Genomic DNA, 26,749 nt, shown 5'->3' with positions numbered 1-26,749 from the left:
TCTAAAACTCAAAACAATGTAAGTTGAGGTATGCCTGTACACACGCTCACACAGACACACACACACAAACATGCAAACATACATACAACCATACATACAAATAAACACATATATACATACAGACATACATCATCATCATCATCATCATTATTGTTTAATGTCCGTTTTCCATGCTGGCACTGATATCTGCAAGACAAAGACTTTTCAGCTAGGGGAGGAGAGGGAGTGGGGGCATACCGTAGAAGATATGTATATGTATATATATATATATATATATATATATATATATATGCATATATATGCATATTCTCTTTACTCTTTTACTTGGTTCAGTCATTTGACTGTGGCCATGCTGGAGCACCGCCTTTAGTCGAGCAAATCGACCCCGGGATATATTCTTTGTAAGCCTAGTACTTATTCTATCGGTCTCTTTTGCCGAACCACTAAGTGACGGCGACGTAGACACACCAGCATCGGTTGTCAAGCAATGCTAGGGAGACAAACACAGACACACAAAAACACACACACATATATATTTACATATATATGACGGGCTTCTTTCAGTTTCCATCTACCAAATCCACTCAGAAGGCTTTGGTCGGCCCGAGGCTATAGTAGAAGACGCTTGCCCAAGATGCCATGCAGTGGGACTGAACCTGGAACCATGTGGTTGGTAAGCAAGCTACTTACCACACAGCCACTCCTGTGCCTATATATGCATATATATGCATATATACATATATATATATACATATATACATATATGTACATACATCTTTATGTATATATATATATGCATATGTGGGCACAGGACGTCATGAAATGTGTACAACAAAAAAATATGAAGTACGAGTACATGGAATATGAACTACTTTTTCGAACAACAAAAGACACAAATGGAAAATAAGACAAACAACATAAAGAACGACCCTTCATCAGTTGTTGGCTGTTTTTCTACTCTTGTTTTTTGAGCATTTAACAGCAATATACACTTTCAATAAAACTGTTGCTCCCACAAAGCATCTGTCTCCTGTCCAAGCTTGACTTACATGTTCATCACCACAACCTCGTTTAGGCTTAGCAGCCCTTCCTCTTTGTTTTCACTGTCCTGTTTGAGTTACCAATTTTGACCCGCCACAAAATCCCAAATGTTATTTAATTTGCTTTGCGGGAGTAACTGTTTTATCAAAAGCGTATTTTGTTGTTAAATGCTTGAAATACGAGAGTAGAAAAACAGCCAACAACTGATGAAGGGTCTTTCTTTATGTTGCTTGTTTTGTTTTCCATTCGTGTCTTTTGTTGTTTGAAAAAATAGTTCATATTCCATGTACTCGTAATTCGTATTTTTTTGTTGTACCCGTTTCATGACGTCCTGCGCCTACATATGCACACTCACACACACACACTCACACACACACATATATTATTTATATTATTTTATGATTGAACACCATGCATCCTTTCCATGTAGGTATATATATATATATATATATATATATATATATGTACATACAAACATATATACATACCCACATATGTACATACATACATATATACATACATACATACATACATACATACATACATACATACATGCACACATACATATACACACATGTACACACTCACAGTTATTCAGAAATAGAGTTGGTACATTGATACATTCTGAGAGCAATCAAACTAACATTGAAACTCATGAACAAGATTAGCTGATGGCATGAGCCAACATGGCGACTTCTTCAGGGGCAATCATTATGCAAATCAATAGGTGCCTTTTCTCGTTAGTGGTGGTCACATGACCTAAGCATTAGATTTATTTACTTTAGTAGCATTGGAAAATAGACCGACTTTAGCAGCAGCATTTCAAGGGATGTAAGCAAGTCTTGTCCATCACACTTGGTGAACTGTGCCATCATCATCATCATCATCATTTAATGTCCATTTTCCATGCTGGCATAGGTTGGACAGTTTGACAGGAACTGGCCAGGCAGGAGCCTGCACCAGGCTTCACCGTCTGTTTTGAATTAGTACAGTCAAAGTTCAGTGAGGTACATGCCCTGTTGAAGCCTTTGTCTTGCATGGCTCATACTTTTAGCTAAGGACAGAGTCCACCACAATTAGAAAAAAGAAAGAAAGAAAGAAAGAAAAGGAGCTAGAGCATCTCCTTGAAGGATTCCTGCTGCTGTTGGAAAAATTTTCAATTGTACTTTGTACAAAGCTTGATAGTGTCCATTCACGATTGCACAGACAGCACTTCTGCATGGTAGTGAGACATGGCCCTCAAATGCAGAGGACATGTGAAGATTAGAAAGGAATGAGGCTAGTATGCTCTGCTGGATGTGTAATATACATTTCTTTACTACCCACAAGGGGCTAAACATAGAGGGGACAAACAAGGACAGACAAAGGGATTAAGTGGATTATATCGACCCCAGTGCGTAACTGGTACTTAATTTATCGATCCCGAAAGGATGAAAGGCAAAGTCGACCTCGGCGGAATTTGAACTCAGAACGTAGCGGCAGACGAAATACGGCTACGCATTTCGCCCAGCATGCTAACGATTCTGCCAGCTCGCCTGGATGTGTAATATAAGTGTACATCATTGGCAGAGTGCTAGTGCTTTGAGAGAGAAGTTAGGCATAAGAGGAATTGGTTGCTGTTTGCAAGAGAGAAGACTGCGCTGGTTTGGTCATGTGATGCAGATGTTTTCTCTCTCTCTCCTCTCTCTCTCTCTCAAAGTGGATGGAGTATGGAAGTGGGAGGCCCAGGAAGACATGGGATGAAGCACTGAAGAATGACCTCAGGACATTAAACCTTTCAGGTGAGATGACAAAGGACTGAGATACCTGGCACCTTGCTGTGCTCCACAGTAGAAGTGTTAAGACTTGTAAGCAGAAGACCTGTATTCCACAGCAGAAGTGTTAAGATTGGTCCCTCTGGTGGTGAAAAGCACACGTGGTAGTCTCATGTAAAAGCATCCATACAGTGCCATGTAAAAGTGTCCATGCGGTGTCATGTAAAAGCACCTGTGCAGTGCCACTGTAAAAGTGCCCATGCCATGCCACATAAAAAGCACCTGCATGGCACTGCATAAAAGCACCCATGCAGCACCACTTGGGAGCACCCAGCACACTCTATAAAGTGGTTGGTGTTAGGAAGGCATCCATCTGTAGAAAAACCATACTAAATAAACTGGGGTCTGCTGCAGCTCCCCAGCTTGCCAGCTCTGGTAAAATCATCCAACCCATGCCAGCATGGACAATGGACGTTAAATGATGATGATAATGATGATGATGATGATGATGATGATAATGACTGATAATCTCAGCTTGAATGTTAGTTAGTTAGTTAGTTAGTTAGTTAATTTTTTGGCTCAAAAAGCAAAAAGCAAGGCCATGTAGGGGGACATGGAGTTATGTACAGGGTGGTGTTCATGTAAAGAGTTCAGGCCACTTGAGGTCAAGGGAGACTTTGAACCAAGTGGTCGTCTGCATCTTCCCCATCTCGTCCGGCAGCTTATTCCATGGATCCGCAACCCGGACGGAGAAAGCCCCACTCCTTCGATTGAGATGAAATCGTCGCAGATAGAGCTTTTCGGAATGACCCCGCAGCCGACGCTCTGGAGCAGAAGTGAAGAACAGCTCTTTCGAGAGGTTACATTTTCCGCTTATGATGTTGTGAGCAAGAATGAGATCTCCACGGCGTCGTCGTTTTTCTAGAGAATAAAGGTCGAGCGTCTTCAGCCTTTCCTCATAAGACAAATTCTTGAGACCAAGAACCATGCTGGTAGCCAGTTTCTGGACTCTTTCGAGATGCTGTATGTCTTTGAAGCTCAACAATATACGAGTGGCTTCTTTGTTGATCCTATCAAATGCAATTGATCAGCTATATCACCTGGTTACTGAATTAGCATATAAGAGGTTGAGTATTCCATAACCACATGTACCTTTAACATAATCCTCTGGCAGGATCAGTATAACATAGTAGGTATGTGACAAGATTGCATCATTGAATTACAGGTATAATTGCCCATTGGACAATCCTCCTTTGTAGTTTGTGTCTGCTCAGTTTCCCTCACAAGGCTTTATTGATCCAAGGCAATGATAAAAGACACTTACCCAAAGTGCTGAGCAGCAGGAATGAACCCGGGACCTGGTGATTGAAAAGCCAACTTCTTAATCATTTGAGTATGTCAATGATTTGATGATTTCCTTTGCCTCAGAAACAAGACTTGAATCTATTTTCTCAATAGAAAACTAAAATATGATTTCTTTTTATCCAAAGATAGCCATTGGTGGCGCTGTTAGTTAATAAATCTAATGCTTAGGTCATTGATTAATTCAGTGGGAGAAAAAGGGATTAAGCTTAGGGATACAAATACATCGAAATTTCTTAGTGGATTTTATGTAATTGCTTTTAGTAAATCCAGTTGAAGCAAGAGATACTTACTCATTATCAACCTCATAAATTTTTATTGTTAAATATCTATATGCCTACATCTTGAAGAGAAGAAAATTTATTGATTTATTACCAAATTCTCTGCTCTAGAACACGAAACCATATAAGAAACCGAATTTTCTGATGCTAGAAAGACACTAGTCTCAATAAAACTTCAACATTTCTTGAAAAACCACTGCAAGACGTTCTGATATGCATTATTGATTTGCTTTACTGAAGAACTAAGTAGCGGATTCTGCAGGAATTAGGCAGATCATAGTATACCCATGGCAGTATGGAAGCATGGATATTGAGAAAACAGTGATAAGGAAGATATTGATGATGATTACAACAGAATTATGATGCATAGCTCGTATCAAAAATCTCTGTTTGAGACAGTTTGGAATGTAAATAGCTTAATTTTGACCTCTTATTAATTCAGTTAGCATCTTGGGAAGCATATTTCTGCTGTTTAGAAACATGTTTGCTGATCTCATTGAAAAAAAAAAGGAAAGATGTACATACATATATGGATGTGTGTGTGCATGTGTGCATATATATATATATATATATATATATATATATATAACAAACAAACACTGTAGCTGGTATATGAAAGAAGACAGAAGATAGGAAAAGAAAATATAAAGAATAAAGTTAGCCTAATCAGCAGATTAGTTCTTTGGGATTAGAGATTATGATTTGAGTTAATAATTTTCTTTTTCCCAAGCCAGGACCATTTCATTAACATTACTGATGCTCTAAATGATGGTTTTAATATTACATTATTGAATTGCTATTCCTCTAATGGGGAAATTCTATGCAACCATTTGACCTGGCTAGAAAGAGTTACTAAATCTCTCTCAAATCACACACTATAGTCTTAGGAATGAAAAAGGACACCTTGGATAATGTGGTCCTAGGGAAAAATAAATAGGATGGTTACTGCTACAAGTTTTCAATGTACTTGTTTATAGTCCTGCTATGTCAGCTTACCTGGGGTTAAACAAGAACAATAGCAGCAGCAACGAAATAAAAAAATATTTCTTTCCTTTAACATGGCAATGAGAGAACCTCTACACAGTTGTTTGACCTGCTACAAATAGCAGCTGAATCTCCCTAAAATCAATGTAACATCTTTAAAATGAACACCTCGACTGCAGAAGTTCTTGCAAAAAGATGGAATGGACAAACCTGAACATTTTTTTATCATAGATCCTCATGATTAGCTTCATCAGCATTGGCGTCAGTGTCATCAGTGTTGTTGCTAAGGCAGCGAGCTGGCAGAACCATTAGCATGCCGGGCGAAATGCGTTGCCGTATTTCGTCTGCCGTTAGGTTCTGAGTTCAAATTCCGCCAAAGTCGACTTTGCCTTTCATTCTTTCGGGGTCGATAAATTAAGTACCAGTTACACACTGGGGTCAATGTAATCAACTTAATCCGTTTGTCTGTCCTTGTTTGTCCCCTCTATGTTTAGCCCCTTATGGGTAGTAAAGAAATAGGTATTTCGTCTGCCGTTATGTTTTGAGTTAAAATTCTGTCGAGGTTGACTTTGCCTTTCATCCTTTCAGGGTCGATGAATTAAGTACCTGTTACACACAGGGAGTCGATGTAATCGACTTAATCTCTTTGTCTGTCCTTGTTTGTCCCCTCTATGTTTAGCCCCTTGTGGGCAATAAAGACATAAGAATAATTAACACACAAGATAAAATGCTTAACGGTATCTATTCCAACTTTACATTCTGAGTGTGAATTCTACCGAGGTCAACTTTCTTTCATCCTTTCGGGGTTGATAAAATAAGTAAATAAGTACCAGTGGACCACTGGAGTTGATATAACCAACTTACCCCCACCCTGAAGTTGCTGGCCTTGTGCCAAATTTTGAAACCAGTACTAATACTTTAACATTCAAATTACTCTGTCAGAAGCGATGCTTATTTCTTCACATTGTTTTGAATTGATCATGCATTATCTTGTAGCTTTAAGATTTCAATAATGTGTTTGTATATATTTAGAACAACATTGTAGGGTAGGTGTGAGAAGTTGGATCTAGTCAGTTTTAATATAAAACAAGTAGAATACTTGGGTCAGATATGGCTGGATTAAATGCTAAAGGGTTAAGGCGTTGGGCAGGCAGAATTGTTTGCATGCTGGATAAAATGCTTAAAAGCAATTTTTCTAATTTCATCTTCTGAGTTCAAATTCTGCCAAGGTCAGCTTTGCTTTTCATTCTTTTGGGTCAATGAAATAAGTACCAGTTAAGCATTGGGGTCAATGTAATTGACTAGCCCCTTCCACCAAAATTTCAGGTTCTTGTGCCTATAGTAGAAAGGATAACTGCTGCTGCTGCTGCTGCCACTACTACTACTACTGCTGCTGCAGCTGCTTTTACTACTCTTACTACTACTACTACGACGACCACCACCACCGCCACCACCACCACCACCATCACCGCCATCACTACTACTATGACTACTTCTATATTTCTCTGCTAAATCTGTTTAAGTGGTTAACACGGTTCTATTGTAATGTCTTCTTACACAGAGAGGAAAAGGTAAAAATGCTTTTACTTACAAGTTTCCTGTGTAATTAGGAAGTCTTGGAGTGAATGGATGGAGTTTATTTGCCAGAAATGTCAATATGTTAATCAATTGATCTTACCATAGTTCTATATTTAAGAGATGAGGAATTATGTGCCTTATTTACATTATTTACATTCAACTGATATTTGTCCTCATCTTGTTTGTTGTTAACACAATGTTTCGGCTGATATACCCTCCAGCTTTCTTCAGGTGTCTTGGGGAAATTTTGAACCTTGGTTCTCATTCCTAAGGTATTTTTCGATGTTGTTGTTGTTATTATTATTATTATTATTATTATTATTATTATTATTGTTCAGGTCACTGCTTGGAATCAAACTTGGAATCTTGTGGTTAGTAACCTGCGCTCTTAACCACTACGCCATATGCCTGTGGGAATATGGCATAGTGGATCTTACCATCATATTATTAATGAATTTTTACCAATTGCATTAACCCTCAAAATGTGTAACCTTGGGTCACATATAGTTGACCCAGTATTCGGCTGGTACTTAATTTTACTGATCCCAAAAAGATGAAACGCAAAAGAATGAAATGCAATGACAGGATTTGAATTTGATGGAATTTTGAATATAACCAGCTGGAATGAGTACCACAAGGTTTTTTTCTTTCCTTTTTAATGATTTTGCTAAACCAATATTGTTTAGAAGGAATGAACCTACTACTCAGTCCATAAAGAGAGATAGATAAATGCATAAAGGCTGGCCCCTTTATGGATAACAACTTCTTAGTTTCGTTTTTGGATTTGGTTTGCAAGATTCTTTATGTGAATTCATGTGTTGAAGCATATTTTATTTTGTCAGGGGAGAATCATTCTCTTTTAGTGCCTTATATCTAACACACACACCGGTTCGATTTCCACTCATCTACTTATTTATTTTTTCTAAAATTTTTGTTGCAGCTTGCAACCTTTTCAATAGTTGTTGACTCTGTCCATTTTCAGAGATGCGTTCCTTTTTGCAACTTGGATAATAAATAAGTAAATGAGTGGAAATCGAACCAGTGAGTATGTTAAATAATAAGGCACTAAAAGAGAATGACTCTCCTCAGACACAATAAAATATACTGCTTAGTTAATATGATATTAAAAAGTGATTATATTCTAAGTGATTATATTATATAGGCACAAGAGTGGCTGTGAGGTAAGTAACTTGTTTACCAACCACATGGTTCCGGGTTCAGTCCCACAGCGTGGCACCTTGGGCAAGTGTCTTCTACTATAGCCTCGGGCCGACCAAAGCCTTGTGAGTGGATTTGGTAGACGGAAACTGAAAGAAGCCTGTCGTATATATGTATATATATGTGTGTGTGCATGTATGTTTGTATGTCTGTTTGTCCCCCTAGCATTGCTTGATAACCGATGCTGGTGTGCTTATGTCCCCGTTACTTAGCGGTTCGGCAAAAAGACCGATAGAATAAGTACTAGGCTTACAAAAAAGAATAAGTCCCTGGGTCGAGTTGCTCGATTAAAGGCGGTGCTCCAGCATGGCCGCAGTCAAATGACTGAAACAAGTAAAAGAGTAAAAGAGTAGATTATGAAGGTACATGGCCTTGTGGTTAGAGTTTTAGACTCACAGTTGTAAGATTTTGGTTCTGATTTTGGTGTTGGCAGCGTGTTGTGTTCTTGATCAAAAGACTTCATATTATGTGGCTCCAGTCCACATAGTTGTAAATTGGTAGCCCTGTGACAGACTAGTGTTACATTTTGGGGCTATGTTTGGCCTGCCTACCAAGTCACTGGGATGACATCATCCAAAAGCTACAACAATGCAAAGAAGTACACTGTGTTCAGAGGGGTGTAACAACATTCAATAATCTGAATGATAAAATGATATTTCAGATAATTTTGACCCCCCCCCCAAAAAAAAATGAAAATATACAAATTTCTAACAATATAAGAAATGCAGTATAGAGTTATTTGAAGTGATTACATGTGATGCATAAATGTTTTTATTTTGTATAAAATATATTTCAGCTTTGGTGTTGCTAAATTATACATGGCCTGGGCCAATACTGGCTCAAACCTACCTGAGCTTACATTACCTCTTAGTTTGTATTATCTCAATTAAGGCAGTGGTTCTCCATTAGAGTCTATATGGCCATTGGGGATCCACATAAGATATTGCTGTTAAAATTCATGTGCAATAAACTGGTTATACTTTTACAACACACAAAACATTTTTATTTTTTATACAATTCCTAAAAATATTTATATTATGACAAATTAAATTTAAATGTTGAAGCGAATCTAAAGGTTTTTGTGTGTTTCTTAAATGGCTTATAAACACCTTCCACGCTGCAATTGTTTTTGTTCCAGTACATGATCTCAGATCAGGTCACTTGCTATGCAAGTACATCTCTGTAATAATAATATTTAATTATAGAAATATAATAAGATTTTTTAAACATTGAATGGCTCTGAGAGTCCACCTGTGTAAAATAGCAATCAAAGGTTCCATAGTCAAAAAATGGTTGAGAACCACTCTTTTCCTCTTTTACTTGTTTCAGTCATTTGACTGTCGCCATGCTGGAGCCTTTATTCGAGCAAATCAACCCCAGGACTTATTCTTTGGAAGCCTAGTACTTATTCTATCGGTCGCTTTTGCCAAACCGCTAAGTTACGGAGGACGTAAACACACCAGCATCGGTTGTCAAGCGATGCTGGCGTGACAAACACAGACACACAGACATGCACACACACACACACATATATATATATTATATATATATATATATATATATATATATATATATATACATATATACAGCTGGCTTCTTTCAGTTTCCATCTACCAAATCCACTTACAAGGCTTTGGTTGGCCTGAAGCTATAGTAGAAGACACTTGCCCAAGGTGTCACGTAGTGGGACTGAATCTTGTGGTTGGTAAGCAAGCTACTTACCACACACCCACACCTATGCCTATACTGATAAAGTTGAATTCATTTTAGCACATAATGAGTATGTTTGGGCATGTAAAGCTCATAGATCTTCTTTGATTTCATTGTGGATGAGGATCCACTGTTCAATAAACTGAGTCATTTACTCACTACTTACCATGTATGTGGCTGAGTACTCCAAAGACACTGTGTGCCATTAATGTAATTCTTAGGTAGAATCAGTGTAACACAGTGTGTGAGAAGAGCAGGCTTCCATACAGTTTCTGTCTAATCAATTTCACTCAATTCTTAGGAATTGGATCGACCCATGGCAATAGTATATAAAAAAAAGAACACTTGCCTCAGTGAGATTGAACCTGGGATCTAGTGATTGTGAGATGAACTTCTTAACCATGCAACCATGTAATTCTGATTTTGTTTCCCGTACTTACTTGTTTCAGTCATTGGATTTCAGGCATGCCTTGAAGGATTGCCTTGAAGGCTTTAGTTGACCCCAGTACTTATTATAAGTCTAGTAATTACTCTATCAGTCTCTGTTGCTGAACTGCTATGTTATGGGACATGAACAGACCAAAACTAGTTGTCAAGTGGTGATAAGGGACAAACACCAAGACACACACACACCCATCCGTCCATCCATCCGTCAATCTGTCAATCCATCCATCCATCCATTCGTCCATCTGTCCATGCATACATACATACACACATACCTACCTACATACATACATACACATACATACCTACAGACATACATACACACATACATACCTACCTACCTACCTACATACATACATACATACATACATACATACATACATACATACATACATACATACATACATACATACATACAGGTATGGTGATGCAAACAGGAAAAATAGAACTCAAAATATGAGTATATGTTATATTTTTATTAATATTTAGCAGAAGCAACAGAGTTGACTCAAGGACTGAGTGTTTCATGCATATATATATATATATGCATGAAACATATATATATACACAAGAAAAAAGCAACAAGAATGGATTAGTTGTTCAGTACAATTGTTTCATACGAAGAACAGATTTATTTAAAGCTGCAAATATTGAAGCGAATACAAGTGTCCAGTATACATATATATATATATATATATATATATATACATATATATATATATATATATATATATATTATATATATATATATATATGTATGCATATATATATATATATGTATGCACATATATATATATATATATATATATACACACATATATATATTATATATATATATATGTATGTATGTATATATATACACATACATATATATATCATCGCCATCATCATCATCATCATTGCTTAACATCCGCTTTCCATGCTGGCATGGGTTGGATGGTTTGACGGCAAGGTTTCTACAGCTGGATGTCCTTCTTAATGCCAACCACTCTGAGAGTGTAGTAGGTGCATTTACGTGCCACCAGCATGAGAACCAGTCAGGCAGCACTGGCATCGCTCACACTCGAATGATGTTTTTTATGTGCCACCAGCACAGGTGCCAGTCAGGTGGCACTGTGTAAACACACACACACACATGATAGACTTCTGCACAGCTTCCATCTACTAAATTCACTCACAAAGCTTGGAGCTATAGTAGAGGACACTTGACCAAGGTGCCTCACAAAGGAACTGAACTTGAAATCACTTAACTGCAAAGCGAGCTTCTTAACTCTTTAGTGTTCGCATTATTCTGCCAAAACTAATGCTTTTTTATCCACATTGTTTTAAACTAATTGTGCATCATCTTGTAGCTGTAAGATTTTGATGAGGTAGCTGTTAATTTTAAAAACCATATTGTAGGGTAGGTGTGAGAGACCAGAACTGGCCAGTTTGACCATAAAACAGGCAGAATACTTATGGCCGGATATGGCCGGTTTCAATGCTAAAGGGTTAACCATGTCTACACCTACATGATTCTTGTAATTCTTCAAAATCTCATGTTAAGTTTACTCCAAAAATTCAATTCTTTTCGATTTATATGGTATTGAACTTCAAATCCATTTTCCAAAGAATTCTGAGTTGTGTTCTAGAAACATTATTCTGTTATGCCATTTGGTCAACTGTGAACATATGTTCTTTTCCCCCTTTTCCTAGTTTATTTAGAGGAGCAAAATATAAACAATAGATCATTAAATTGAGATGATTGCTTTCATTCTTCAGATAAGTACACAGAACCAGCAGTGGCAGCCGCAGCACATTTTTATTCATTCATTTTGATGGTATTTTTTTTAAACACAGTTTCTGAACAATAGCATCATTAGATACATGATTTATTTAAGGGATCAATCGCAGGGTCACTGCATGTTTGATGGCGACTTTGACAAAAGGGTATCGACAACTCAAGACTTTGTCTAAAGACTACTATTTCTTAGTTTGTTTTGGCAGCATACTTTGCCAATGTGTGTGTGTGTGCATATATATATATATATATATATATATATGTGTGTGTGTGTGTATTGGCAAAAATATATGTATATAGGCGTAGGAGTAGCTGTGTGGTAAGTAGCTTGTTTACCGACCACATGGTTCCGGGTTCAGTCCCACTGCGTGGCACCTTGGGCAAGTGTCTTCTACTATAGCCTCGGGCCAACCAAAGGCTTGTGAATGGATTTGGTAGACGGAAACTGAAAGAAGCCCGTCGTATATATGTATATATATATATGTGTGTGTGTGTCAGTGTTTGTCTCCCTAGCATTGCGTGACAACCGATGCTGGTGTGTTTATGTCCCCGTAACTTAGCAGTTCAGCAAAAGAGACCGATAAAATAAGTACTGGGCTTACAAAAGAATAAGTCCTGGGGTCGAGTTACTCGATTAAGGCAGTGCTCCAGCATGGCCGCAGTCAATTGACTGAAACAAGTAAAAAGTAAAGAGTAAAAAGATTATAGATAATATATATAATTTATCATATAGGGTAGCAAAAAAATTCAAGAAAAATTCAGAAAAATTTCTGCAACCAGCGGTCAATTGAGAAGATAGAAATAGTCACAGACTATATAATATATTCAAAAGTATTAAGGAATGACCCTGACAGGTCGTTCAACTCACTTGAAAAGAGCAGCCAAACTCAACCGCAAAATAGTAGTAATTCTGAATGAAAGGGATAATGTTTTTATTCTCCTTTAGCTTTCCGAATTACTACTATTTTTGCGGTTTAGTTTGCTGCTCTTTTCAAGTGAGTTGAACGACCTGTCAGGGTCATTCCTTAATATTTTTATATATATATATATATATATAATTTTAATCCAAACGGGAAACAAAAAAACAACAACAATGGAACAATTACAGTATTATTATTATAGGCGCTCAGAAATGGAAGCAGGGAGGTATGACGTTTCGAGCGGAGCTCTTCGTCGGAAACATAAAGAAGGAAGAGAGAGGAAAGAAAATCCCAGAGCGGGCAACAGGGAAAGAGAAAAAAGACGACTGGTGTTTACGAGTTGCACATGGTGAAAGGCGGATGTTTACGATAACAGAGCAAGTGGGTTTTTAAAGGCAAAAGAGTGGAGACAAGGTTGGTAACGCAACAGATGTGTGTGTATGTGTGAGTGTGTGCGTGTGCGTGTGTGTATGTGTGTGTGTGAGGCGAGATGAAAAAACAAAAAAATATATATGTGTGTGTTAGTGTGTGCGTCTGTGTGTAGGCGTGTGAGGTAGGGCGAGACTAGTGGTCAGCTTAGCAGACAAGGTCAGTAGTAAGAAAAAGAAGGAAGGAGGAAGGGAGGGAGGGGAAGGGGTGGGGGCGTATGTAGCGTGCCAGCGTGTGTGAGTAGTAGTGTGTGTGTGTGTCCAGTGTCGTGGTGGTATAATGGCGAGTAGATTGAATGTGTGTAAGAGTAATGTATATATTTAAGCATGTGTGTATATGTGTGCGCGTGTGTGTAACGAAAAAGGGGGGGGTTAAGGAAAAAGGACTCCAGCTGAGGGGAAGATGGAAGAGTGGTCCCGCGGAGACGGGCGTGGGAAAACCCAACGACACGCGACGGTCCCAGGAACGGGCGGGAGGTCTCGTCGGGTCCAAGAGCGAGGTGCCTGCGGCGCGTATGCGTGCGCGAACCGGCGCAAGCGCGTGCGTGCGCGCGCCTGCGAGTATGCGCGTAAGTATGTATGTGTGTGGATGTGTGAGTGTGTCTGTGTGTATGTCCGGGTGGCAGTGTGTCCGATGAATGTATGTGAGTATGTGTGTATGTATGTGTGTGCATAGATGTATGTCCGTGTGTGTGTGTGTGTGTGTATGTGTGTGAGTGTGTATGTATGTACGTGTGGGTGTGGGGAAGTGTGTGTATGTGCATGTGTGTGCGCGTACATACAGGTTGTGAGTGAGTGTGTGTGTGTGTATGTATGTGTGAGTGTGTATGTATGTGTGTGTAGGATGCATGTATGTGTATGGGTGTATGTATGCGTGTGTGTATGTATGTATGTGTACGTGCGTGTGTGTGTGTGTATGCGTGTAGGTGTGCGCGTGTGCATGCATGCATGCATGCATGTGCGTATGTGTGTGTGTGTGTGCATGTGTGTGGGTATATATGTATGTGTATATGTGTGTGTATGTGCGTACATGTGTGTGTGTGTGTATGCATGTGTGTGTATGTAGGTGTGTAGGCGTGTGTGTATAGGTGTATGTATGTAAGTGTATGGGTGTGTCCGTGTATGTGTGTGTATGTATGTGTGTGTATGTAGGTGTGTGGGCGTGTGTATATGTGTGTGTATGTAGGTGTGTGGGCGTGTGTATATAGGTGTATGTGTGTATGTCTGGTGTGTCCGTGCATGTTTGTTGTGTGTGTGTGTATGCATGTGTATGGTAGGTGTGTGTGTACGTGTGTAATGTATGTGTGTGTATGCGTGGTGTATGTGCGTGTGTGTATGTAGGTGCGTGTGTTGTGTATGTGTGTGTGCGTGTTGCGTGTTTATGGATTGGTGTGTGCGTAAGTGTGAGTGTGAGTGTGTATGTGGTGTTGTCTGTGTGTGTATGTATGTGCGTATAGGAGTATGTGGGTATGTGTGTGTGTATGTATATGGGTGTATGTATGTATGTGTGTGTGTGCATGTGTATAAGTATATGTGTGTGTGCGTATGTGTGTATATGTGTATGTGTGTGTGTGTTTATGTATGTGTTATGTATGTGTGTAGGCGTGTGTGTGTAGATGTATGTATGTATGGGTGTGTGTCCGTGTGTGTTTTTGTGTGTGTGTAGGTAGATGTGTGTGTCTGAGTGAGGGTATGGCTGTGTAGGTGTGTGTGTGTATGAATGTAAGTGTGTGTGTATACAAGTGTAATGTATGTGTGGTGTGTGTGTGTATGTTTACGTGTGCGTGTGTATGTGTGTGTGTGTATGCGTGTGAGTGTGAGTGTATGGGTGTATGTCTGTGTGTGTGTATGTCTGAAGTAGGTATGTATGTGTATGTATGTATGTGTGTGTGTGTGCAGGTATGTGTGTGTATGTGTGTGTGTGAGTAGGTGTGCGTGTATGTATGTGGGTAGGGATGCATGCGAGTGTGTGGGTATGTATGCATACATACGCACGCGCACATCCGAAGCAAGCCCACACACACGAAGCGCGCTCACGCACACAACGCACAAGCAGTACAACGCAAGCCCAAGGGCCGACCAAGCCCCCAGCGCGCGCCAAGGCGCGCGAGCGCAAAGGCCCTCGAACGCCCCGCTACGCGGGAACCGAGGATCCATCAGCCAAAACCGGAAAGCAGAAAAGAGGGGGGCTGCCTGGATGCAAAAAGGTGTATGTGTGTGTGCATTCAGTGTAAGGGTGTGCATGTGTAGGTATGTATGTATGTATGTGCCTACATGTATGTTTGCATGTGTGTGTGTGAAGTATGTACGTGCGGTGTGTGTGTGTGAGTGTGTGTGTATGTATGTGCGTATGTATGTGTGTGTGTATGTGTGTATGTATGTCTGTGTGTGTGTGTGTGTGTGTAAGTATGTATGTGTGTGCGTATGTATGTATGTGTGTGTGTATGTGCATGTTGGTTTGTATGTTAGTGTGTGTTAGTATGTCTGTAAGTGTGTGTGATTAAATGTGTGAATGTATGTACGTAGATGGGTCTACGTATGTGTGTGTGTGAACAGGCGTGTGGGAGGTAGGTGGGTGGGTGGGTGTGGGAGGTAGGTGGGTGGGTGTGTGCGTGTGGGAGGTAGGTGGTGGGGTGTGTGGGTGGTGTGTCCACAAAAAAAAAAAAAAAAACGGATCTCAAGAGGAGGGGGCTGTGTTAAGTCCGTGTGGGGTGGTAGTTTGTAGGGTGAAGATGTAGCGTTGCTCCAAGTGGAGCCTGGAAAGTGGGCGACCATGGTGGGGGGCGAGACCAAACACTGAGATGTCATCTAGGGAATGGCCGGCCGAGCGGAGTGGCGTGCGACGGGAGAAAGAGAGTGTAGGCGAACGTCCCTCAAGTGTTCAGTGAAACGGTCGGACAACCGGCGTCCCGTCTGTCCTACATACAGCATCCCGCATAGGTTGCATTTAATGCAGTAAATAAGGCCAGACGAGGTGCACGTAAAAGAGTGCCTAATGCGTACAGTGTGCAGGTTGGAGCCGTGACAGCGGTGGTGTTGGTGATGAAGGGGCAAGTGTTGCAGCGGGATCTAGAGCAAGGGAATGATCCGTGTGGGGCTGAGGGGGAGGAGAGAGGGTGCTGTGGACCAGGAGGTCACGCAGATTGCGGGCTCGTTTGAAAGAGGACAGGGGTAGGTTAGGGAAAATGGGGCGGGTGGTGGGATCAAGCTGGAGGCGACGGAAGGCACGTAGTATCTTGCGACGAAGGGGTAGGGTAGAGGGGTGGAAAAGGAGGGGGAGGGGGTGCGGTTGGGGGCGGGGGGAAGGAGACAGGGAGGGCGGTAGTGCGGTCGATGCGACGGGCGCGGGTGAGGGCATCAGAGAGGAGTATGGGTGGGTAACCTCGGAGTCTGAACATGCGGGCCAGGTATTGAGATTGGGTCTCGAATCCTGGTCGCGGCTGCACAAACGTCGGAGGCGGAGGAACTGGGAGTAGGGGATGGCTCGTTTGGTGTGGAAGGGGTGGGAGGAAGAGAAGTTGAGATAGAGGTGGGAATCCGTAGGTTTAAAAAAGGCGGTGGTGGTGAGAGAGCTGGAGGGGTGATCGATGCGGAGAGAGATGTCAAGGAAGTTGACAGAGGTGTTGGAGATGGTGGAGGTGAATTGAAGAGAGGGGTGAAAGTTGGAAAGGAAAGAGATGAATTGGCAGAGAAGTTCACGGGAAAGGAGGGTGGCACCTACGCAGTCGTCGATATAGCGACCGTATAGTTCGGGGGTCGGCCCAGAGAACTGGAGAACACTTGGGCCTCAATGTAGCCAAGAAAGAGATTGGCGAAATTGGGGCCCATCCTAGTTCCCATCGCGACCCCGGACACCTGTTGGTACGTTTCCCCGGCGAACGTGAAGCAATTGAGGGTGAGGACGAGCTCAGCCAAACGGAGAAGGGTGGGGGTGCTGGGGGTGGGGTCGGGACGACGGTCGAGGAAGTGTTGGAGGGCTAGGAGACCGTCATTGTGGGGAATCACTGTGTACAGGGATTTTACATCTAAAGTGAAGAGGAGGTGTGAGGGGCTGGAAGGGAAGGAAAAGGAATTGAAGAGACGGAGGGCGTGGTTGGTGTCGTGTATGTGGGATGGGAGGGCTGCGACTAAGGGGGACAGGATGCGGTCGAGGTATAGGGAGATGAGTTCAGTGGGGCAATTACAGGCAGAGACTATGGGACGGCCAGGATTAGAGGGTTTATGGATCTTGGGAAGGAAGTAGATGGTGGAGGTGCGGGGTGTGCGGACGATGAGGTTGGTGGCGGTGAGGGGGGAGAGCGGAGGAGGAGATGAGGTCGTGGATGGTGGAGGACACTCGCTGTTGGTAGGAGGAGGTGGGATCGGAGGGGAGGAGGCGATAGAAGAGTGGATTTTGAAGCTGGTTGAGCGCTTCCTCCTCTGTATAGGTCCGCGCGCCACACTACCACTGCCCCGCCTTTGTCCGCCGGTTTGATGACAATGTCATCACGACGGCGGAGGTGGCGAAGGGCAATGGATTCGGCCCGAGTGAGGTTGGCTCGGCGGGGTCTTGGTGCAAAGTTGAAACGGTGGACCAAAGCGTTGCAGTCATGTACAAACGAATCTAGGCTACTGAAAAGGCCTGGGGGCGGGCGTCCAGATGGATGGACGACGCCCCAGCTCCAAAAGGCAATCCTGATTGTTGTGACGCTGCGGGGACGCGTGGTAGTATGCGCGAAGTTTGAGGCGGCGCAGGAACAGGTTGACGTCCGCCCGAGTCTCGAACTCATCACAGTGGCGCGTGAGTGGCGTGAAGCGGAGACCCTTACTGAGGAGGGAGCGCTCAGCGGCGGAGAGGGGGAGGTGGGGGGTATAGTGACACAGCGCGAGGAAGCGGGTGGTGGGAGGACTAGGGGCAGGCGGAGGGGGGCAGGGTGTGAAGGGGAGGGTAGGGGTGGTTGGGTGAAGATGGGTTAGGCGTAGGAAGGTCACGGTGGGGGTGTGTGGGTCCGTGGAAGGGTGGGGTAGGTGCGAAGGAGGGGGGGGAACAGTGGGGGAGGATGGGAAGGGGTGAGGGGGTTGAGGAGAAGTGTGGAGTTTTTTGTTTTTGTGTGTGTGAGGTGGTTGTAGAGTTGGTGGTTGAGATTAAGAATGAAGCGGAGGATAGGTTGGGTGAAGAGTGGAGGGCAGAGGGCGGAGAGAAGGAGGTAGGCCTGGGGAAGTTGATGGTCGAGGGAGTCAAGGAGGGGGCGGGTGGAGCGGATGGTGGCGCGGAGGAGGGAGCGGGAGGTACGAGCGAGGGTGGGTTCGATGAAGGGGAGGAATAGGGAGTAGCGTGGAACTTCAAGAGGAACCCGCGGGGTGTGATATGATGGCGGAGGCACCGGCTAAGAAAGGAAAGATGACTCGAGTGGCGGGTTTTCTTAAAAAGCAAGCGGGAAAGTTTTATAGCAGGTGCGGAACATTGTGGGGGGAAGAACGCGAGGTAGCGGCTGAGGAGGGATTGAAGGTGTTGGACGAACGAGTGCAAGTCAGGCATGATGAGAAGTGGTGGCAAACAGGTAAAGTGGGTGGTGGCGAAACAGGAAAAAGGAGAGACAACAGGAAAACAACGAAAGAAGAAAAGGGTGAAGACGTTTGAAAACAATAGAAAAAAGTTGAAAAAAGTCAGGAAAGAGATTTGAGAGTCAACGGACAGATTAGGTAATGATTTTCAATCACGGTAATGGCGGTACTCCGGAAGAAGGTTGCGGGTGATCCGTAGGTCAGGAAGAATGGTAACAATAATCCGTAGGTGCAAAAATCCGGGAATTGGTATCCAAGGTACAAGGGGTCCGTGTAGGCGCGCAGTGGTATAATTTTAATCCAAACGGGAAACAAAAAAACAACAACAATGGAACAATTACAGTATTATTATTAATAGGCGCTCAGGAAATGGAAGCAGGGAGGTATGACGTTTCGAGCGGAGCTCTTCGTCGGAAATATAAAGAAGGAAGAGAGAGGAAAGAAAGATCCCAGAGCGGGCAACAGGGAAAGAGAAAAAAGACGACTGGTGTTTACGAGTTGCACATGGTGAAAGGCGGATGTTTACGATAACAGAGCAAAGTGGGTTTTTAAAGGCAAAAGAGTGGAGATAAGGTTGGTAACGCAACAGATGTGTGTGTATGTGTGAGTGTGTGCGTGTGCGTGTGTGTATGTGTGTGTGTGAGGCGAGATGAAAAAAACACAAAAATATATGTGTGTGTTAGTGTGGCGTCTGTGTGTAGGCGTGTGAGGTAGGGCGAGACTAGTGGTCAGCTTAGCAGACAAGGTCGTAGTAGTAAGAAAAAGAAGGAAGGAGGAAGGGAGGGAGGGGAAGGGGTGGGGGCGTATGTAGCGTGCCAGCGTGTGTTGAGTAGTAGTGTGTGTGTGTCCAGTGTCGTGGTGGTATAATGGCGAGTAGATTGAATGTGTGTAAGAGTAATGTATATATTTAAGCAATATATATATATATATATATATAATATATATAATATATATATATATATGTATATATATAGATATGTATATATATGTATGTTGTATATATATGTATATATATATATTATACATATAATATATACATATATATACATATATATATATACATACATATATATTAATATATATATATATATATATATAATATAATATATATATATATATATATATATAGGTGTAGGAGTGGCTGTGTGGTAAGTAGCTTGCTAACCAGCTAAAGTTCCGGGTTCAGTCCCACTGCGTGGCACCTTGGGCAAGTGTCTTCTGCTATAGCCCCGGGCTGACCAATGCCTTGTGAGGATTTGGTAGACGGAAACTGAGAAGAAGCTGTCGTATATATGTATCTATATATATATGTGTGTGTGTATGTCTGTGTTTGTCCCCTAGCATTGCTTGATACCGATGCTGGTGTGTTTACGTCCCCGTCACTTAGCGGTTTGGAAAAAGAGACCGATAGAATAAGTACTGGGCTTACAAAGAATAAGTCCCGGGGTCGATTTTGTTGTGTTTGGGGAGAATCATTCTCTTTTAGTGCCTTATTATATAACACGTTCACTGGTAAAATTACCACACATTTACTTATTTATTTTCCCTAAAATTTTCGTTGTGCCTTGCAACCTTTTCAATAGTCATTCAGATAACGGACAGAGTCAATGACTATATATCATCATCATAATCATAATCAGTTAATGTCCATTGCCCATGCTGGCATGGACTGAATGGTTTGATCAGAGCTGACAAGCTGGGGAGCTGCACCAAACTCCAGTCTGATTTGGCAAGATTTCTGTGGTTGAATGCCCTTCCTAACGCCAATGTGTATACACACACACACATACATACATACATACATACATACATACATACATACATACATACATACATACATACATACATACATATATACACGAGCTTGAGATGGCCCTTGCAATTCGCTGGATCCAGTTGAACTGTCCAACCCATGCCAACACAGAATATAGATGCTAAATATGATGACGATGATGAGGCTATTGTAGAAGACACTTGTCACAGGAACTGAACAGTAGTATTGAACCTAAAGCCAGGTGGTTGAGATGCCAATTTCTAAACCACATTGCCATACTTGTGGCCAATACTTTATTTAGTTTAATTTCTACTGTTTCAAAGCCATTTGTGAGGAATGAGAACCCAGCTTTGAAATTTCCCCAAGACACCTGAAGAAGGCAGGAGGGTATATCAGCCTAAACAAGAAGAGGACAAATATCCATCGAATCTAAATAATGTAAATAATGTACAGAATTCCTCATCTCTTAAATATAGAACTCCATTTGTGATAGATCTGCATCCTATCCCTTGGTTCTTCTTCCACTTCAAATTTCTGAAAACTTTGTTGATCCTGAGGGTCTCCAAGATGTGGAAAGGATCATCTTCCAAAAAAACATGACTGTAGGAGTGGCTGTGTGGTAAGTAGCTTGCTTGCCAACCACATGGTTCCGGGTTCATTTGACTGTGGCCATGCTGGAGCACCACCTTTAGTCGAGCAAATCAACTTCAGGACTTATTCTTTGTAAGCCTATTTATTCAAACCCCAAAGAATCCCTCTCACCACATGGCTATGATGCTCTCCCAGCCAAAGACCAAAAAGAGAAATTAAAATTTTGTTGCATAGTGTAACAATTTTGTTACAAGGCGTAGGAGTGGCTGTGTGGTAAGTAGCTTGCTTACGAGCCACAGGTTCAGCCCCACTTGAATAATATTGATGGTGTGTAGAGGAGAGGCTTGTATGCATATGCAACTGCTGGCTCCCCACAAACAACCTTGCCCAGACTTGTGTCTCAGCGGGATAACTTTCTAGGTGCAATCACATGGTTATTCATGACCTAAGGGGGTCTTTACCCTTTTACAAAAACATATCTTTTATCAAGAATCTAATATAATTGACTAAAAGCTGTAATATTGATGTCATTTAATGTTAGATCTTGAGTGCAGACATATTTTAACGAACCTTTAACGAACCTTTAACGAACCTGTAAAAAATGTCATTTAATGTTAGATCTTGAGTGCAGACATATTTTAACGAACCTTCTGGCAATTAAAATTATTCTGAGGAATAAAAATAAATTAAAAATGACAATTACAATAGTTCTAAGGAATTTAAAATAAATTAATAATTCTATGAAGTATGCATATGGGTGTTTTTAACAACTTTTTTAGCAATTAAAAATATTCAAAGGAATTAAAATAAATGAATAATTTTACAATAAATGCTGTTGCTTAACCCTTAGTCAGCTCCAGTCTATGATTCCAGATATGACCTTTCCATTAATTTTCATATACCTAGAACTACATTATCCATTGTTCTTTTTAATATATCAGGATAGTAAAGTTGTTTTCTTCTTCTTCTTCTTCTTCTTCTTCTTCCAATCATGACTCACGCCATTAGCCATAAAGAATAGTCACTAATTTGAGCCTACTCTAAGCTACTAAGAATGCGTGTGGCAACTTGAAGATCCACCCATCACACGCGATAGACTGGCATTTGTACGGGCGCGAAAGCTACGTTGTTATCCCCATTCTGTAATCGGAGGCTTTTAATGGGTGTATAGCTGAACCATCCTGGGGTACAGAGAATTTGCAATCTAGACTAGGGTCTGAAAGTTTACCACACCATAGTTGGTTACACCATGGTTCCTCTGCTTTGTGGCAGAAGTATGAAGAAAGAGTGAGAGAAAGTTGTGGTGAAAGAGTACAGCGGGGTTCACCACCTTCCTCCGCTAGAGCCTCATAGAGCTTAGGTGTTTTTGCTCAATAAACACTCACAATGCCCAGTCTGGGAATCGAAACCACATTCTTATGACTGTGAATCCGCTGTCCTAACCACTGGGCCATTGCACTTCCACGGTTGTTGCTGTTTAGTCATAAGTTTGTCCTGAGTTGACCTATAATCAAAAGCACTCCAGCCATGACTATCCAATCTTTTATCTATATCCATTATCCAATGTGTTCATATCTTAAGATGGTGGGTGTAATTTGAGGGAGATTTTACTGCCCTTCATCTCATCATGAATTAGCCATAAAGTCATTGTGTATATACCTATGAATACTGGATGATTGTAGTGTGTATGTGCATTTGTGTGTGTGAGTGTGTTTGAGGATGTGTGAGTGTGCATGTGTGTGTGAATGTGTGTGTGTATCTGTGTATGTATGTATGTATAAATATGTATGTGTACACACACTCACTCATACACACACACATATATATAAGGCATAGGAGTGGCTGTGTGGTAAGTAGCTTGCTAACCAACCACATGGTTCCGGGTTCAGTCCCACTGCGTGGCATCTTGGGCAAGTGTCTTCTGCTATAGCCCCGCCTGACCAATGCCTTGTGAGTGGATTTGGTAGACGGAAACTGAAAGAAGCCTGTCGTATATATGTATATATATATATATATATATGTGTGTGTGTGTGTGTGTGTTTGTCCCCCTAGCATTGCTTGACAATCGATGCTGGTGTGTTTACGTCCCCGTCAATTAGCAGTTCGGCAAAAGAGACCGATAGAATAAGTACTGGGCTTACAAAGAATAAGTCCTGGAGTCGATTTGCTCAACTAAAGGTGGTGCTCCAGCATGGCCGCAGTCAAATGACTGAAACAAGTAAAAGAGTATAAGTATAATAAAATAAAGATAATAAAAAACAGCCAAGTAGTTGCAAAGGTTTCAAATTATTTATACAGCAAGGAGTATAAAAAGACATAAATTTAGTCAAAAACTGGAGAACCAAGAGAATGAAAGTCAGCGATGCTTCATAGAGAGGCATAAATCATAAATATTCATACTGCAATGTCACAGATTAAATAGAGGAGAATTACTGTAGACCTTCATATCAGTTCAACCTGGACAGGTAGGCAAAATTCCTGGGAATTACTATTCAGAGAGTGGAAAATGCTGGTAATCCTTAACAGCTGTTTCTGGATTTGGTGTTCAGTGAAACCTGTAATATTGATAATGGCTGTTTAAGAACTTGGTCCATTTTGAGTACCTATTGCCAGTATCATATGCTATGTTTTAATGTCTACTTTCCTATAATAGATATCATCATCATCATCATTTATATCTCCACTTACCCATGCCATATTGGGTAGGATGGAATTTTGCTGAGGAAGATTTTCTATGTCTGGATGCCCCTCCTGTAGCTAACACTCACCCTTTTCCAAGTATTTCCTCACAACCAGACATGCTTTTGTGGAAGATTTGAAATGGAGGACACATTCAGTCACATGTGATGTCTAGACAAGGACACACACACACACACACACATGCATACAACAAGCTTCTTTCAGTTTCCATCTGCCAAATCCAGCCACAAGGCTCTGGTTGGCCTGGGACTATAATGACAGACACATGCCCAAGATGTCATGTAGTGTGATTGAACCCAGAACCATGTGGTTGGGAAACAATCTTCTTATCCCACACCCACTTCTATGCCTATACTCTCTCTACTCTCTTTTACGTGGTTCAGTCATTTGACTGCGGCCATGCTGGAGCACCGCCTTTAATCGTGCAACTCGACCCCGGGACTTATTCTTTTGTAAGCCCAGTACTTATTCTATCAGTCTCTTTTGCCGAACCGCTAAGTAACGGGGACATAAACACACCAGCATCGGTTGTCAAGCAATGCTAGGGGGACAAACACAGACACACAAACACACACACACATATATATATATACATATATATGACGGGCTTCTTTCAGTTTCCGTCTACCAAATCCACTCACAAGGCATTGGTCGGCCCGGTGCTATAGCAGAAGATACTTGCCCAAGATACCATGCATTGGGACTGAACCCGGAACCATGTGGTTGGTTAGCAAGCTACTTACCACACAGCCACTCCTACGCCTATATGTATAATTTTATTGATTGTGCTTTTAAAGTTATCTCAGTTGTTGACTTTGTCAGTCTGCCAGATGAAGCCAACCATTGGTCAGATTTGGAAGCCACTATCTACTTATTGACAGTCACTTCTACATATACTCACTTCTAAGCATAGAGCCAGCTTGAAAATGGGTCTTTTGCACATAATATTCACAATTTTTATGTTTACAAAACTATCCATAAACTAACATATATGTGTTAGTGCACATGTGTGCATGCAAATGCACAGATTTTTTTACACACACACACACACACACACACACACACACACACACACACACATACATACATAATATGTCATAAATAAATACATAATATGTAATACAGGCTACATGTAAAAATCTAAAAAACAAACGAAAAACAAAAATCAAAGTCATTTCAGTAGCATTATCAGATTGGATATTTCCAATAATTTAAATATATATATATATATATATATACACATATATATATATATAATATATATATATATATATGTATGTATTTGTTTATTTGTTTGCATGTTTGGGCATGTGTTTAAGAGTGTGTTTGAGTGTGCATGTGTGTGTATGTATGATATAGAGAACGATATTGAATAGGATAAGAACAACAAATTACCTCTTCTGTTTGTTCTATTTTTTGCATGTGTCCATCTCTCCACACACACACACACATGCATTCACTCATGCAAACACACACAAACACACATCCATTGTGTGCAAATGGTTACAAGGAAAACTGGCTGATAGCAATGTAATTATTAAACAAACAATATCCTGTTAATGCCTGTGATTTTTTTTTTTTAATATGATGGTAGTAGCCTCATACTTCAGTAATTATACACAATTCACAATACATAATACTACATCAATGATTACATCTTAGATATGGCTAAACAGATCTGACACATACGTATTTCTGGCAGCCCTTCTCTGCATCAGTGAAGGAAGGCATGTCTGTTTCATGAATGTGTTGATGCCTGTGTGTGTATCTTTTTCTCTCAATGCATCGTATGTATGTGTGTGTGTCGTTATTCAGTTTTATGTCAAGATTTCTCGCCAATAGAGAAAGTGTTGGTTTGTAACCTAGATCCAAGCCTCCTTCATTGGATTTTCAACAACATCAATAAGGTATATTTGTATGTATGTATATGTGCAGATTTGTATGTTTTGTTTTATGTATGTATTCTGATGCATATACTTGCATATTTATACATGCTCACATATACTTCAATGATAAACTTTTGGAAAGTTTTACAGATTTTTACAGTTCCAGTGATCGATTGGATCTGTAGTCTTCAAATTAGCTTTCTCCTTTCTGGTTTTGAGAAGCCTAATTTCTCAAGATTGGTATTTAGGTAGTGTGTTATACATCCCGGTGCCCCAATAATTGCAGGTATGAACCTGAACTTGTAATCTGGATAGAATAACTGCAGATTTCTCAATAGTTCAGTATAGGTATTTTCTATTTCATTGATCTTTAGCATTATGTTAACATCCGCTGTACACAGTTTCTACAACTGTACACAGTCTATTTTCTCTATCCCAAATCCTTATATCAGGTCTGTTGTGCTTTGTGTTATTGAGGTTTTCACCAGGACATTCCACCAGTATTCCTTATTATTATGATTGGCTACGGCTTCCACCATACTGTTAGTTCTTATTTCTTTGTCCTCAAGGTTATCCTTCTGACAGATCTCATTGTACAGTGTCCTAGCAGATAATACCATGATGATATTTTTGGAGAACTGCTTACGATGTGGGTGATATCTTCAATGCTAACTCCACAAAGTCAGCATCAGTTGTCACATTTTGCTGCTTTTCTTGCCTTATGTATGTATGTACGTATGTGCATATATATATA

At 41.0% G+C, this 26,749-nt stretch overlaps 1 long non-coding RNA gene across 1 annotated transcript; it reads left to right on the top strand.

The window, feature by feature from the left end:
• Positions 1–5,824: 5,824 nt before the first annotated feature.
• LOC118764558 lies at positions 5,825–26,119 on the top strand. The gene is made up of 3 exons (XR_005000377.1): positions 5,825–5,840; positions 13,810–13,813; positions 25,954–26,119. It is a non-coding gene; the product is annotated as an uncharacterized LOC118764558 (long non-coding RNA).
• The last annotated feature ends 630 nt before the right edge of the window (positions 26,120–26,749 follow it).

The sequence above is a fragment of the Octopus sinensis genome, linkage group LG8 (genome assembly GCF_006345805.1).
Source record: "Octopus sinensis linkage group LG8, ASM634580v1, whole genome shotgun sequence".
NCBI lineage: Eukaryota > Metazoa > Mollusca > Cephalopoda > Octopoda > Octopodidae > Octopus > Octopus sinensis.
The sequence above is the reverse complement of the archived record's forward strand: the minus strand, read 5'-3'. Positions and strand labels throughout refer to the sequence as shown.